Below are 15703 nucleotides of genomic sequence, written 5' to 3' on the forward strand. Positions count from 1 at the left end.
TTCTTTTTGAAGAGTCCTTCTTGTTTTTTCTCTGACTCTGCGTGGTACTGTATGTATTCCTGTGGGGCTCTCTCCTTTGTTAGACATTTTGTTTGTTTTTGGAGATCAAGACTGTCTTGGCCAACATGGTGAAACCAAACCCGGTCTCTACTAAAATACAAAAAATTAGCCGGCCTTGGTGGTGGGATTATAGGCACAGTAGTACCTCTCTCTCCCTTTACCCCTCTTCTTCACCCTCCTGACATCTACTCTTTTTTCAAGGCTGAGTTTCAGTAGCCAACCCCCACCTCCCCACTGACCCCTCTTCAGTTTTCATGAGGTGTCTTCAGATCTCTGCAGGCAGATTCAATTACACTTCGTTTTTCAGCACCACAATACTTACACAACTTACATCGTTTGACCACACATTATAGTTAGTTGTGCTTGTATGACTTTCCCACCTGGACTCTCAGCAATCTGTGGTCAGAACTGTTTCTTCTCCATCTGTGATCACCTCTGCCCTGGCACAGTAGGTACATAACGAATGAATGGGTAGATGACAAAAAGCAAAATAGTATATAAAGTTCCTTAATGATGTGTTCTGTTCAGGTTTTATCTTCACAATTTCCTCTTCTCCACTTAATCTAGAGGGAAAACCTGAAGCATTCTTGTCTACTTTTGTGATATGAGCTTTGAATAATTGAAGATTTTTTAACAGCTAACAAAAAGAACCTTTATACATATTATATTTTCTATTAAAAGTTAACAGTAGTCTTTTTTTTTTTTTTTTGGAGATGGAGTCTGGCTCTGTCTCCCAGACTGGAGTGCAGTGGCGAGATCTCGGCTCACTGCAAGCTCCACCTCCCGGATTCACGCCATTGTCCTGCCTCAGCCTCCCGAGTAGCTGGGACTACAGGTGCCTGCCACCATGCCCGGCGAATTTTTTGTATTTTTAGTAGAGACGGGGTTTCACCGTGTTAGCCAGGATGGTGTTGATCTCCTGACCTTGTGATCCACCTGCCTCGGCCTCCCAAAGTGCTGGGATTACAGGCCTGAGCCACTGCACCCAGCTGTGAACAGTAGTCTCAAATCATATTTTGATTAATTGTTTTATTTCAGATATACTTTCATATCAGGATTTTTAAAGGGCATAATTAACAAAATTTAACAAAACGTAAATTCTTGAAGGACTGACTGGCATATAAGTATTTTCTTGGCTATCTTTTTTTTTGGTTTGTTTTTTTGAGATGGAGTCTCGCTCTGTTGCCCGGGCTGGAGTGCAGTGGTGCGATCTTGGCTTACTGCAACCTCTGCCTCCTGGGTTCAAGTGATTCTCCTGCGTCAGCCTCCCAAGTAGCTGGGATTACAGGTGCCCGCCACCACGCCCGGCTAATTTTTGTATTTTTAGTAGAGATGGGGTTTCCCCATGTTGGCCAGGCTGGTCTCGAACCCTTGACCTCAGGTGATTCGTCTGCCTCAGCCTCCCAAAGTGCTGGGATTACAGGTGTGAGCCACCGCTCCCGGCCAGGTCTCTGTGTTACAGCAGCTCTGCCTGTGCCTTATCTTGTTCAGTGGCTGATCAGCCAACCAAAAGTTTCTAAATAGATTGAGACATTGTGAGATGAATGCTGTTGGAGGCTGTCAGGAAGCAATACTACAGAAGCTCCAAGAATGCTTATCCATGGTCAAACCTGAAATAGAAGAGGAGATGTAATGCATGTTATAGACCATAACATTTTGTCTCATGCTCTCTTGGCCTGCCACTCACCCATACTATTTCTGGTTAAAAATCCAGCTTTGACATCACTGCTTCCATAAATAGAGCCTTTCCTGATTACCTAGATGAAAATCATCTTTCCTTCTTCTATCTCCACATAGTGTTTATTCTTTTTACTGCTCATTTGGTACTTCTGTACTCCCTTGTATTAGGGCTTTTTGTGTATTGAGCTTACCAGCGTGCCTGCATGCCCCCATGTACCTTCTCTTTCTCTGTACATTGTAATCTCGAAGATCAAGTGCTGTATCTTTTATATCTTTGGGCATGTGTATCTTCGTATTTCTTATTCTGCTAAAACAGGTACTTGTCCTAGTGTTAAACTAATGAGGTATAAGGAGATAGCTATCATTGTCTTTATGAGAAATGATGATGGTCTCCATCAGAGGTTGGTAAACTTTTCCGATAAAGGTCCAAATAGTAAACATTTTCACTGTTGGTGGCCTTTGGCCTCTGTCCGAACTACTCAGCTTTGACATTGTAGTGCAAAAGCAGCTATAAATAGTACATAAATGAATAAGCATAGTTTTGTTCCAATAAACTTTATTTTCAGAAATAGACAAGATTTGGCCCATAGGCTGTAGTTTTGGCCAGCCTCTGGTCTATAGACCCAATATCAAGATTTTGGAAGTACTAATACAGATGTTATGCTAGAGAACTAATTTAGATGTAGCAATCCCGTATATGTGTAGTGGGATGAGATAAGTGAGTACGTTAATAAGGACCAATCATGAAGTCATGATTATTGTACATGGACCTGGAATAACAGGAGTGGATACAATGGAAAAACAGGAGGAATGTAAAGATACGTAGAGATTTCAGCAGTTTTCTGTGTTAGCCTTATACCTAACCATGAGGCCACAATGCCTGGCAAGTATGAGAGAAGGAAGAGAATGGGAATGCTAGGACTAAGATGTGGAACGAATTCCTGTCTGAAGCCAAGGGAAGAATCAGAGTCAATAGTGAGTTGCATTTCCTATGGGAGAAGTGACATGATGGGTGAAAAAGAAAAGGCTTGGGTAAGGAACGTTCAAGGCAGTGCATTGGCACAGGTGTTTATTCCAATAGGTTTATTTCTCTTTGGAATCATTAAACCATGGGTATCTTTCATCTAGCCCAATATTAGAACTCAGTATGTGTATGTTTTTCCTTCTTTTTCCTTCCCCAAACCATTTTTTAAGAAACAAATTTTGTATATCTTTCTTATTCAGAGTAAGCTATGCCGCTGAAGCAAAGGACCCAATGATTAAACCTTATTTATTTATTTATTTATTTATTTATTTATTTATTTGAGACCAAGTCTCACTCTGTCACCCAGGCTGGAGTGCAGTGGTGCAATCTTGGCTCACTGCAACCTCTGCCTCCCAGGTTCAAGCAAATTTCCTGTCTCAACTTCCTGAGTAGCTGGGACTCCAGGCACATGCCACCCCGCCCAGCTAATTTTTGTATTTTTAGTAGAGACGGAGTTTCACCACATTGGTCGCCCTGGTCTCCAACTCCTGACCTCAGGTGATCCACCTGCCTTGGCCTCCCAAAATGCAGGGATTGCAGGCATGAGCCACCGCGCCCAGCTATTGTTAAAGCCAGTTTTTTCCCTCTTAGGAAATGGTTCTGCAATGAACTCTACAGGTCAAACAGTAGCTCTGCTCCACACAGTCATTCAGGAACAGCTGACCTGTTCCTTGTCATCTTCTACATGTGACTTCCAAAAGCAAAAGTGCACAGAGGATGTTTGAGTCTTGCAAGATGTTATGGCCTAGGCCTGGAGTGTTACATATCTTGTGTTTGTGTTCCATTGAACATTTTATTGAATATGTCACATGGCCACATTTAGCTTCAAGAAGGCTGAGATACGTAGTCCTGGCCAGGAACCACATTCTAGCTAAAACTTCATTACTGTGGGAAAAGGAAGAATGTATTCTAGCAGATGTTTAGTTATATCTGCCACAGTCCCCTTGTCCAGAAACAGGGTAGTTTTGTTTTGGGGGCCACTGAATTTCCAAGACACTATTGAGCCTCACTTATGAGTGTTCCTCAGCAACAGATATTTACGAGGAAACTTTATTTCTCTCTGAAAAACATAAAAAGTAATTTGAGCTAGAACAGGAACATCTGACACCTTATTGGGTTCATTATAAGCTGCCCTCCAGGCTGTACCATAATAGAAAAGGATATAGTCTTGTACACTTACACACTAAGGAAGAGAGAGAAATACATTATAATAGTTAAATTAGAATTTGAGGCCAGAACTGAAGTTTATGCAATGACATCTGATAAGGAAGAAAATAAATATAGCTGAGAAAAGATGCTGATGATATGGTTTTAGGGAGGACTTACTTTAGAGGAATTCTGATGACTGATAGCTAAATGAACACTAATAAAAGTTATTAAAAGTATTATGCATATCTAGTATGTTTTAGTAGCATTTTATAGACAAGCTTGTTATAAATATGTTCTAAAAACAGGAAATCTTAGATATTTAGGATAGTTGAAAGATGTTAACTAGCTGTATCTTAGAATAAAATGTGTCTTAGTATGTAATATAACTGAGACTAATTCACGCTAGTTCAGGGTATATTTAGAAAGAGATTTATTAGCATGACATCCTATAATGAAGTCATGTTATTTACTTAATCACGTCACTTTGACTTATATACATGGTTTTTTAATTTGTCAGATTTGGATGTCACTATTGATCAGTTTCAAATGCATAACTTTGAGATATTAGAAATGTTTAATGGCTTTTCATACTACTGCAATATAATTATTGTTTTATAGAATGAAATGGCTAGATTGCCATAGCTATATATATATTTCTTGAACTAGTCACTCTATGTATTGTCTGTGGAACATTAGTAAGGCTTCAATTAATGAGTTGTCTGAAATGCTATTTATAATATGTACATATATGTAGTATTGGAAGTATTTAATATTATTACTGATATAAACATTATGAACTGTACCTGTGCCCAGCAGTGTCAAAACATAAAATATCATTGTAGGTCCTGTGGAATTGTCTTTTTCTGGAGTCTTATTATTCTCATCCCACACTGCACCAGACTAATCTGGGCTTAGTAAGCACATATTAACCATTGCTTTAAGAGTATTAGCAACAGGCTGGGCACGGTGGCTCACGCCTGTAATCCCAGCATCTTGGGAGGCAGAGGCAGGCAGATAACAAGGTCAGGAGATCGAGACCATCCTGACCAACACTGTGAAACCCCATCTCTACTAAAAATACAAAAAAATTAGCTGGCCGTGGTGGCAGGCACCTGTAGTCCCCGCTACTCGGGAGGCTGAGGCAGGAAAATGGTGTGAACCCGGGAGGCGGAGCTTGCAGTGAGCGGAGATCATCCACTGCACTCCAGCCTGGGTAGCACAGCAAGACTCTGTCTCAAAAAAAAAAAAAAAGAGTAGTAGGAACAAAACTGATTTAGCAATGCTAGGAAAAGGTTGTTTCTCTTAATGGGGGCGAAAAGTATGTATAGGATGAGTGAGTCCTGGCTTGGTAGTTCTGTACACGGGATCTGGGAGTTTCCGTTGATCCACTCATGAATGATGGATTCTAGAAGCTAGTATGGCTCCTAACTAATTCAAGAGAAGTGTAGCATCTGATTACAGCAAGAAACAGTTCCATTTCATTATATTGGGATTGTCACATTGATTGTCAGACTGCATCAAGGGCATTGTGTTTTGTTACTGGGGCAGTACTTTACAAAGAACACTGATAAAGCTGGAGAGGGAGGTGCATTCAGAAGATGATTAAGATATTGAGAGTTCTTTTAGGAGATGATTAAAAGGGCTGAATTTTTTCTTTTTTTTTCTTTTCTTTTTTTTTTGAGACAGAGTTTCGCTCTGTTGCTCAGGTTGGATTGCAGTCGCGCAATCTCAGCTCACTGCAACCTCCACCTCCCAGGTTCAAGTGATTCTCCTGCCTCAGCCTCCCAAGAAGCTGGGATTACAGGCGCACCACCACCATGCCCGGCTAATTTTTGTGCTTTTAGTACAATCAGAGTTTTACCATGTTGGCCAAACTGGTGTTGAACTCCTGGCTCTGCCTCCCAAAATGCTGGGATTACAGGTGTGAGCCACTATGCCCGACTGGGGCTGCATATTTTTAATCTAGTGAAAAGGAAGCTAAGGAAAAGCAAAGATACTTGTATTCAAATATCTGAGATGGTATCATGTGAAAGAAGGTGTCATTCTGTGTTGCTTCTGAGCAAGGAAATTACTCCCAAGATAGAGCAGAATAGGTAGGCAGAGTTCAGCTCAGTTCAAGAAAATTTTTGTATCCATTCTGGCTGTTCCCTAATAGACTGCTTCTTGAAGTATAGGACTCCCATGTTTCTAAAAGAACTCAGGCAGAAGCTAAAGAAGCACTGGAAAAACTACCAACACAGCTAGAGCCTGGTGCTGGAGAAGCCATCTATATCTATGCAATAGGAGCCTGCGAAGTGAACACACCCGAACCAGGAAGCAAAATCTTTACCTCTGTCAGTGTCGCTCTAGTGTCCTCTAGTTTCCTCTTCAGTGCCAGTCAGCAAAGGAAAAATATTTAAAGGTCCCAGATCTGTTTTCACAGAGCAGTCAAAAAGGGAGAATTTGAGGACATATGCAAGACGTTAATAACCATCATATGAGGAATGAGGCAGCAGTTGTTGTGCAGTGCTTGAAGGTGGCAGCTGCACTCATGAGCACTGCCACGCTGGTCAGGCCAAGGAAGGATGGGAGACAGACCCAGACTGGTCAAGCACTGATAACAAAGTGCTCATTTTAAATACAGTGTTAGTGCCTAGAATAGAAATCAGGGAAGCAGCACTTGTTCCAGGGTCAGAGAATCTAACCCAAAGATAGATTGGGTAAGACAGAGAGATCCAAAAAAAGTATGAGACTTATAATTGCAGGAGAAGTTAGACTGAGTAGAAAGGAAGATGGGTAGATTATTGAGAAGCCAAAAAGTTTGCTTGAGTAGGGGCAAACTTTGAGACTCATGGCTGCCCCAGGTCAGAATGGAAGCTGAGGTGATCTTGATCTCTAAGCTCCCTTTTATCTCTGATGTTCTCTGAGGTCCCTTGGGTACCCAGATTTGATATCCATCACAGTGTCAGAAACCACTGAGGTTTGGAGATTGATAAACTCAGATGCCTTGCTAAAATTAGCCTACCGCTGTTCATCCCTTGTTCTGCCTGCTCCTTACCATCTGCCTTCCCTGCCAAGGAAAAGCTTTGGCTTATTTATAGTGTACTATTTAGTGAGAGTAATTTTGTTTTAGCTTTTTATTGATATATTATTAATCTTTCTGTAAAAGGTCGTTGGGGGTTAGATTGTTTGTTGTGAGGATTTGCCTGAAAGCAACACAAGTGTACTACTCATAACTGTTGTTCATTTGAGCTTAAGCTTGGCTGCTGTACTGACAGGTTATAGTCCATCTTGGCATATGAAATTCACTTTATAACGAATCCAGCCAGATTCATTTAATTAGATTATTCAATTTAGTGGAATTGTGCTGCCATTTAATTAGTGGAGTCTGAATTTGTGCCAGTGACTAAGCATTGTAATCAACAGTTGTTATGCCTGCAATTATGTGAAAAAGATACCAAAGTCTAACCTCTCTTGGAGAGAAAATATACTACCTTAATGTATCTTTCACACTAAATTAGGATGAAATATCTCAGTATTTATAGTTATCCCATTTATGTAAGGCATTAGAAAAAGGTCATTTCATAAGTATAGCAGTGACCATTAAAATTATTAATATAATAGTTATGTATAATATAATAGCATAGTAATGTTCTTGGTTTTGAATGTTTTAGAACAGCTTTGTAGTCTGTGCTAGTCATACTACTGTGCTAGTCACACTACTTTCCTGGGAACCTTTTCACTCTTATCTACCTGGTTTAGTCTAATTGGCCATCTTAGTCCAATCTGACCTTCATTCAACTGACCACCTGACCCAGAAATTTAGAATTAAGTCGAGGATTCTTACCTCTGCTGGCTGCTCTTTTGAATAGTGGAGTTGTACTTTGGTACCTTTGGTGGTGACGATTTTCTACCATGTGGACCAAGAAGCAGTAACAATTGATTTTATAGTAATAAGCAGAATGATGCTGACAGGCAGACAGGAGGAGACAAAATGTGGATCAAGAGGACTTCCCAACCTCAATATAACACCAGTTCCTGATCCTGAGTCCATTCCTGAGGCTTAACTAAATCCTTCTGTGTAGCCTCCATAAGAGATATTCCTAAGTCCTCAGAGTAAATTTCCATTTTTACTTATGGTAAGTCAAGTAGGTATTTGTTTTCTTCATCCAAATAACAAATATATATGAAGTGATCATTCAAACTTATCAGAAAAACATTAAGAAATGGGTAAAAGACATGAGTGGTTTTCAGAACAGGGAACAAAAATGTAAATAAACCTGAAAAGTGGTCAGCCTCACTGATAGTCAAAAAATGCAAAAACAATAGTAGAAAAAGATAACATTTGCTTTTTTTTTTTTTTTTGGCCTGTCAAATTGCCAAAGAGAAACAAAAAACTCAAAGCGTAAAGCATGGCATGATGTGGGAACTCTTTTGGGTTGCTAGTGAGAGTGTAAAGTGATTGTATAATTCGTGGTCCAACAGGAAACAGATGGCCTACTGAGATTAGGATAATTAGAGGGAAGTTTATACACAAAGGATTATTCACAGAGATGTGGGCACAAGGGAACCACTAGGGATGGTATACTAACCTTGGACTAGTATTGATGGGGGCGACAAGATGAAGGGGTTGTGGACCACAACCCTGTGTCAAGGGCCAAGCCAGACACTCAGAAATTCTTTATTTTCTTTCTTGTTTTTTTTTTGAGATGGAGTCTCACTTTGTCATCCAGGCTGGAGTGCAGTGGGGCGATCTCGGCTCACTGCAACCTCTGCCTCCCAGGTTCAAGTGATCCTCCCGCCTCAGCCTCCTGAGTAGCTGGGATTACAATCATGTGCCACCACACCCAGCTAATTTTTGTACTTTTAGTAGAGCCAGGGTTTCACCACGTAGGCCAGGCTGGTCTGGAACTTCTGACCTCAAGTGATCTGCCTGCCTCAGCCTCCCAAAGTGCTGGGATTACAGGCGTGAGCCACCACACCCAGCCAGAAATTATTTCTTTATGGTTCCCTTAATCATGAACTTTGTAATATTCATTAAAACTGAAATGGAAAAAATCCTCAGTCCAGGTTAAAACTTGAGGTGCTTTATTCAATCATTTTTAATGACAGAGCTAATTTTTTCAAAGTCAATCCTGTGTAGTTTTTAATACCAGCAGCTTTTGAAGTCAGCACTCCTTTTGTTTCATTAATAATATTTGTAAAACAAGGCTGGGCACAGTGGCTCATGCTTGTAATCCCAGCACTTTGGGAGGCCGAGGCGGACAGATCACGAAGTCAGGAGATCGAGACCATCCTGGCTAATGTGGTGAAACGCCATCTCTACTAAAAATGCAAAAAATTAGCTGGGCATGGTGGTGGGCGCCTCTAGTCCCAACTACTTGGGAGGCTGAGGCAGGAGAATGGCGTGAACCAGGAGGCGGAGCTTGGAGTGAACCGAGATCGCACCACTGCACTCCAGCCTGGGTGACAGAACGAGACTATGTCTCAAAAAATAGTAATAATAATAATATTATATGGAAAACAATAGTTAATGCTGAGCATGTGCCACACGATATCATGAGCTTTGTCTCACTCAATCCCCCTCACTTCTGGGAGTCCTAGGAAATAGGTACTGATATTAACCTGTATTTACTGATCGGCTGATAAAGCAACTAAGGCTCAGACCCAGCCTGTCACCTGACTTAATTGAAGAAGAGTTTTGAATATTGCTAAAACTTGATCGTTTCATAGCCTAAAATGGGTACTTGAATTCTTTAAGAGCTATGAGATTAAATATTAAAAGGGACCACAAAAATGACCTAGCCACATCAGTTTTATGTGGAAAACTTCTTTTAATTAAAAGAGAGTTTAATTCTTTGCATAGTCAGATGTCAAGTATGACTTCAAATAATCCAAGAATATTGGGCAAGGAACTTCAAAAGACAGTTTGGCTCAGTATCATATCTGTAGCAAAATGAGAGTTTAGTACATAGCTATCTCTTTTGTTGCTTAAAACCAATCTCTCCTCCCTCCACACACACAAAATCCAGTATCTTAAATTTTAAAGTTATTCTCCTAAGTGCTTATAAACCAATATATAGGAATATAGTTCGTGACATCTCAATGGTTGGTTGATGTATGAAAATTTGATAACTCATTAAAAATAACTTCTTACAAAGTATTTTCTGTACATACAATCTCATAGAATTTCTACATGGCCTTGACATACATCTTACATAGATGGGAAAATTGAGGCCCAGAAAGATTAAATAAATGTTTCACACAGTAGGTAGTGGAGCCAGGACTTAAGTCCAAGTCTTCATAATGAATCTCATACTTTTTTTTTTTTTTTTGAGACAGGGATTTATTCTGTTACCCAGGCTGGAGTCGAGAGATACTATCATGGCTTACTTACTGCAGCCTCAACCTCCTGGGCTCAAGCAGTCCTCCTGCCTCAGCCTCCCAGATAGCTGGGACTACATGTGTGCACTACCATGCCTGGCCAATTTTTTTTTAAAAATATTTTGTAGAGACAAGGTCTCACTGTGTTCCCAGGCTGGTCTTGAACTCCTGGCGCAAGCGCTCCTCCTGACTCAGCCTCCCAAAGAATCTCATGCTTTCAAAAAACGACATTGCCCTATTTTTCTCCTCTCTCTCTTTTGAAGCACAGAAATAGACATGGGCAAACTGAAGATAAACCCTATGAAGGAAATCCCCTTAATTCCTGGATGATAAAAATGAACAAGTCACAAGAAAAATCAGCTTGAAGTTTGAAAGTACCAGGACTTTTATGTCTTACTTTCCTTCTGTTTGCATAACCATATCCTGTTCACTGGAGTTCTGCCTCCAGTATTCCTTCACACTTGCTTCCACTGCCTTGGTTGTCAGTGACACACTATACAGAGCATTGGTTTTTCCCATGATTTGTTACTTCTGTTATACTAGACATTCTCTGAGGTCAGGGACCATGTGTGATACTTCTGTTTTCTACTTTAAAATGTATGGTTGTGGATTTGAAACTCAAAGTGTATGGGTTGATTTCTTTTTCCTCCATAGCATATTTTAGTTGTTGAGACTCTGATTAAAACCTCACTTTTTTTTTTTTTAGACGGAGTCTCGCTCTGTCGCCAGGCTGGAGTGCAGTGGCACAATCTTGGCTCACTGTTGTATCCTCCCCTTCCCAGGTTCAAGTGATTTTCCTGCTTCAGCCTCCTAAGTAGCTGAGACTACAGGCGCCAGCCACCACGCCCAGCTAATTTTTGTGTTTTTAGTAGAGACGGGGTTTCACCATGTTGGCCAGGATGATCTCGATCTCTTCACCTTGTGATCCACCCATCTCGGCCTCCCAAAGTGTAAACCTCACACTTAAAGCAAAGCAGGACCACCACGTAGCATTAGGCAGGTTTTGCACTTAATCTAGGGTGCTACATGTAAGACATGGCATTTGCATTGTGGATAGGTAAATTTATTATGCTTTTCTGGCAAATGATCATGAATGTATCGAGGAAAGGAAGCCAACTTTTAAATTCACTCAAAGACACCTAAGGATCAGTGCAAAAATCCTGACCACTGCCACATAGAAAAGAGCTGTATGTTATTGCCAACTTTAAATTTATCCAGAGAATGAGTCAGAATAAAAATGAGATTTAAAGTCTGACTGACAATAGCAGTTATATTAAAGAAGAAATAATGAACCAAATCCCCCCAAATGAACATGAAACATTTATTTATTTATTTTTATTATACTTTAAGTTCTAGGGCACATGTGCACAATGTGCAGGTTTGTTACATAGGTATACATGTGCCATGTTGGTTTGCTATCCCTCCTCCTCCCCCCACCCCATGACAGGCCCCAAAGTGTGGTGTTCCCCGCCCTGTGTTCAAGTGTTCTCATTGTTCATTTCCCACCTATGAGTGAGAACATGTGGTGTTTGGTTTTCTGTCCTTGTGATAGTTTGCTCAGCATGATGGTTTCCAGCTGCATCCATGTCCCTGCAAAGGACATGAACTCATCCTTTTTTATGGCGGCATAGTATTCCATGGTGTATATGTGCCACATTTTCTTAATCCAGTCTATCATTGATGGACATTTGGGTTAGTTCCAAGTCTTTGCTATTGTGAATAGTGCCACAGTAAACATACGTGTGCATGTGTCTTTACAGTAGCATGATTTATAATCCTTTGGGTATATACCCAGTAATGGGATTGCTGGGTCAAATGGTATTTCTAGTTCTAGATCCTTGAGGAATCTCCACGCTGTCTTCCACAATGGCTGAACTAATTTATACCCCCACCAACAGTGTAAAAGCGTTCCTGTTTCTCCACATCCTCTCCAGCATCTGTTGTTTCCTGACTTTTTAATTATTGCCATTCTAACCGGTGTGAGATGGTATCTCATTGTGGTTTTGATTTGCGTTTCTCTGATGACCACTAATGATGAGCATTTTTTCATGTGTCTGTTGGCTGCATAAATGTCTTCTTTTGAGAAGTGTCTGTTCATATTCTTCCCTATTTTTTGATGGGGTTGTTTTTTTCTTGTACTTTTGTTTAAGTTCTTTGTAGATTCTGGATATTAGCCCTTTGTCAGATGGGTAAATTGTGAGAATTTTCTCCCATTCTGTAGGTCGCCTGTTCACTCTGATGGTAGTTTCTTTTGCTGTGCAGAAGCTCTTGAGTTTAATTAGATCCCATTTCTCTATTTTGGCTTTTGTTGTCATCCCTTTTGGTGTTTTAGTCATGAAGTCCTTGCCCATGCCTGTGTCGTGAATCGTATTGCCTAGGTTTTCTTCTAGGGTTTTAATGGGTTTAGGTCTGACATTTAAGTCTTCAATCCATCTTGAATTAATTTTTATATAAGGTGTAAGAAAGGGATCCAGTTTCAGCTTTCTACATATGGCTAACTAGTTTTCCCAGCACCATTTATTAAATAGGGAATCCTTTCCCCATTTTTTGTTTTTGTCAGGTTTGTCAAAGATCAGATGGTTGTAGATGTGTGGTGTTATTTCTGAGGCCTCTGTTCTGTTCCGTTGGTCTGTATATCTGTTTTGGTACCACTACCATGCTGTTTTAGTTACTGTAGCCTTGTAGTATAGTTTGAAGTCAGGTAGCATGATGCCTTCAGCTTTGTTATTTTGGCTTACGGTTGTCTTGGCAATGTGGACTCTTTTGTGGTTCCATATGAACTTCAAAGTAGTTTTTTCCAATTCTGTGAAGCAAGTCATTAGTAGCTTGATGGGGATGGCATTGAATCTATAAATTACCTTGGGTGGTATGGCCATTTTCATGATATTGATTCTTTCTATCCATAAGCATGGAATGTTCTTCCATTTGTTTGTGTCCTCTTTTATTTTGTTGAGCAGTGGTTTGTAGTTCTCCTTGAAGAGGTCCTTCACATCCCTTCTAAGTTGGATTCCTAGGTATTTGATTCTCTTAGTAGCAATTGTGAATGGAAGTTCACTCATGATTTGGCTGTTTGTCTATTATTGGTGTATAGGAATGCTTGTGATTTTTGCACATTGATTTTGTATCCTGAGAGTTTGCTGAAGTTGCTTATCAGCTTAGGAGATTTTGGGCTGAGATGATGGGGTTTTCTAAATATACAGTCGTCTCATCTGCAAACAGGAACAATGTGACTTCCTCTTTTCCTAATTGAATACCCTTTATTTCTTTCTCTTGCCTGATGGCCCTGGCCAGAACTTCCAACACTATGTTGAATAGGAATGGTGAGAGAGGGCATCCCTGTCTTGTGCCAGTTTTCAAAGGGAATGCTTCCAGTTTTTGCCCATTCAGTATGATACTGGCTGTGGGTTTGTCATAAATAGCTCTTATTATTTTGAGGTATGTTCCATTAATACCTAGTTTATTGAAAGTTTTTAGCATGAAGGGCTGTTGAATTTTATTGAAGGCCTTCTCTGCATCTGTTGAGGATAATCATGTGGTTTTTGTGGTTGGTTCTGTTTATGTGATGGATTAAGTTTATTGATTTGCGTGTATTGAACCAGCCTTGCATCCCAGGGATGAAGCCGACTTGATCATTGTGAATAAGCTTTTAGATGTGCTGCTGGATTTGGTTTGCCAGTATTTTATTGAGGACTTTTGTGTCGATGTTCATCAGGGATATTGGTCTAAAATTCTCTTTTTTTGTTGTGTCTCTGCCAGGTTTTGGTATCAGGATGATGCTGGCTTCATAAAATGAGTTAGGGAGGATTCCTTCTTTTTCTATTGATTGGAATCATTTCAGAAGGAATGGTACCAGCTCTTCTTTGTACCTCTGGTAGAATTCAGCTGTGAATCCATCTGGTCCTGGACTTTGGTTGGTAGGCTATTAATTATTGCCTCAGTTTCAGAGCCTGTTATTGGTCTATTCAGAGATTCAACTGATTCCTGGTTTAGTCTTGGGAGGGTGTATGTGTCCAGCAATTTATGCATATCTTCTAGATTTTCTAGTTTATTTGCATAGAGGTGTTTATAGTATTCTCTGATGGTAGTTTGTATTTCTGTGGGATCAGTGGTGATATCCCCTTTATCATTTTTTATTGCGTCTACTTGATTCTTTCTTTTCTTCTTTATCAGTCTTGCTAGCAGTCTATCAATTTTGTTGATCTTTTCAAAAAACTAGCCCCTGGATTCATTGATTTCTTTTGAAGGGTTTTTTGTGCCTCTATCTCCTTCAGTTCTGCTCTGATCTTAGTTATTTCTTGCCTTCTGGGAGCTTTTGAATTTGTTTGCTCTTGCTTCTCTAGTTCTTTTAATTGTGATGTTAGGGTGTCAATTTTAGATCTTTCCTGCTTTCTCTTGTGGGCATTTAGTGCTATAAATTTCCCTCCACACACTGCTTTAAATGTGTCCCAGAGATTCTGGTACGTTGTGTCTTGGTTCTCATTGGTTTCAAAGAACATCTTTATTTCTGCCTTCATTTCAGTATTTACCCAGTAGTCATTCAGGAGCAGGTTGTTCAGTTTCCATGTGGTTGTGCAGTTTTGAATGAGTTTCTTAATCCTGAGTTCTAATTTGTTTGCACTGTGGTCTGAGAAACAGTTTGTTGTGATTTCTGTTCTTTTACATTTGCTGAGGAGTGCTTTACTTCCAACTGTGGTCAATGTTGGAATAAGCGTGATGTGGTGCTGAGAAGAATGTATATTCTGTTGATTTGGGGTGGAGTTCTGTAGATGTCTATTAGGTCTGCTTGGTCCAGAACTGAGTTCAAGTCCTGGATATCCTTGTTAATCTTCTGGCTTCTTGATCTAATATTGGCAGTGGGGTATTAAAGTCTCCCACTTTTATTGTGTGGGAGTCTTAAGTCTCTTTGTAGGTCTGTAAGAACTTGCTTTACAGATCTGGGTGCTCCTGTATTGGGTGCATATATATTTAGGATAGTTAGCTCTTCTTGTTCAATTGATTCCTTTACCATTATGTAATGGCCTTCTTTGTCTCTTTTGATCTTTTGTTGGTTTAAAGTCTGTTTTATCAGAGACTAGGATTGCAATCCCTGCTTTTTTCCTGCTTTCCATTTGCTTGGTAGATCTCCTTCCATCCCTTTTATTTTGAGCCTATGTGTGTCTCTGCACATGAGATGGGTCTCCTGAATACAGCACACTGATGGGTCTTGAGTCTTTATCCAGTTTGCCAGTCTGTGTCTTTTAATTGGGGCATTTAGCCTACTTACATTTAAGGTTAATATTGTTATGTGTGAATTTGATCCTGTCATTATGATGTTAGCTGGCTTTTTTTACCCATTAGTTGATGCAGTTTCTTCCTAGCATTGAAGATCTTTACAATTTGGCATGTTTTTGCAGTAGCTGGTACTGGTTGTTTCTTTCCATGTTTAGT

General features: G+C 40.1%; 1 protein-coding gene across 7 annotated transcripts in view; it reads left to right on the top strand.

Annotated features, from left to right (window-relative positions):
- The window catches only part of MCUB (mitochondrial calcium uniporter dominant negative subunit beta), a 129132-nt gene that overhangs the window by 7413 nt on the left and 106016 nt on the right, over nucleotides 1-15703 (top strand). The window lies entirely within an intron of this gene.

This window comes from Macaca fascicularis, chromosome 5, assembly GCF_037993035.2.
Source record: "Macaca fascicularis isolate 582-1 chromosome 5, T2T-MFA8v1.1".
Taxonomy (NCBI): domain Eukaryota; kingdom Metazoa; phylum Chordata; class Mammalia; order Primates; family Cercopithecidae; genus Macaca; species Macaca fascicularis.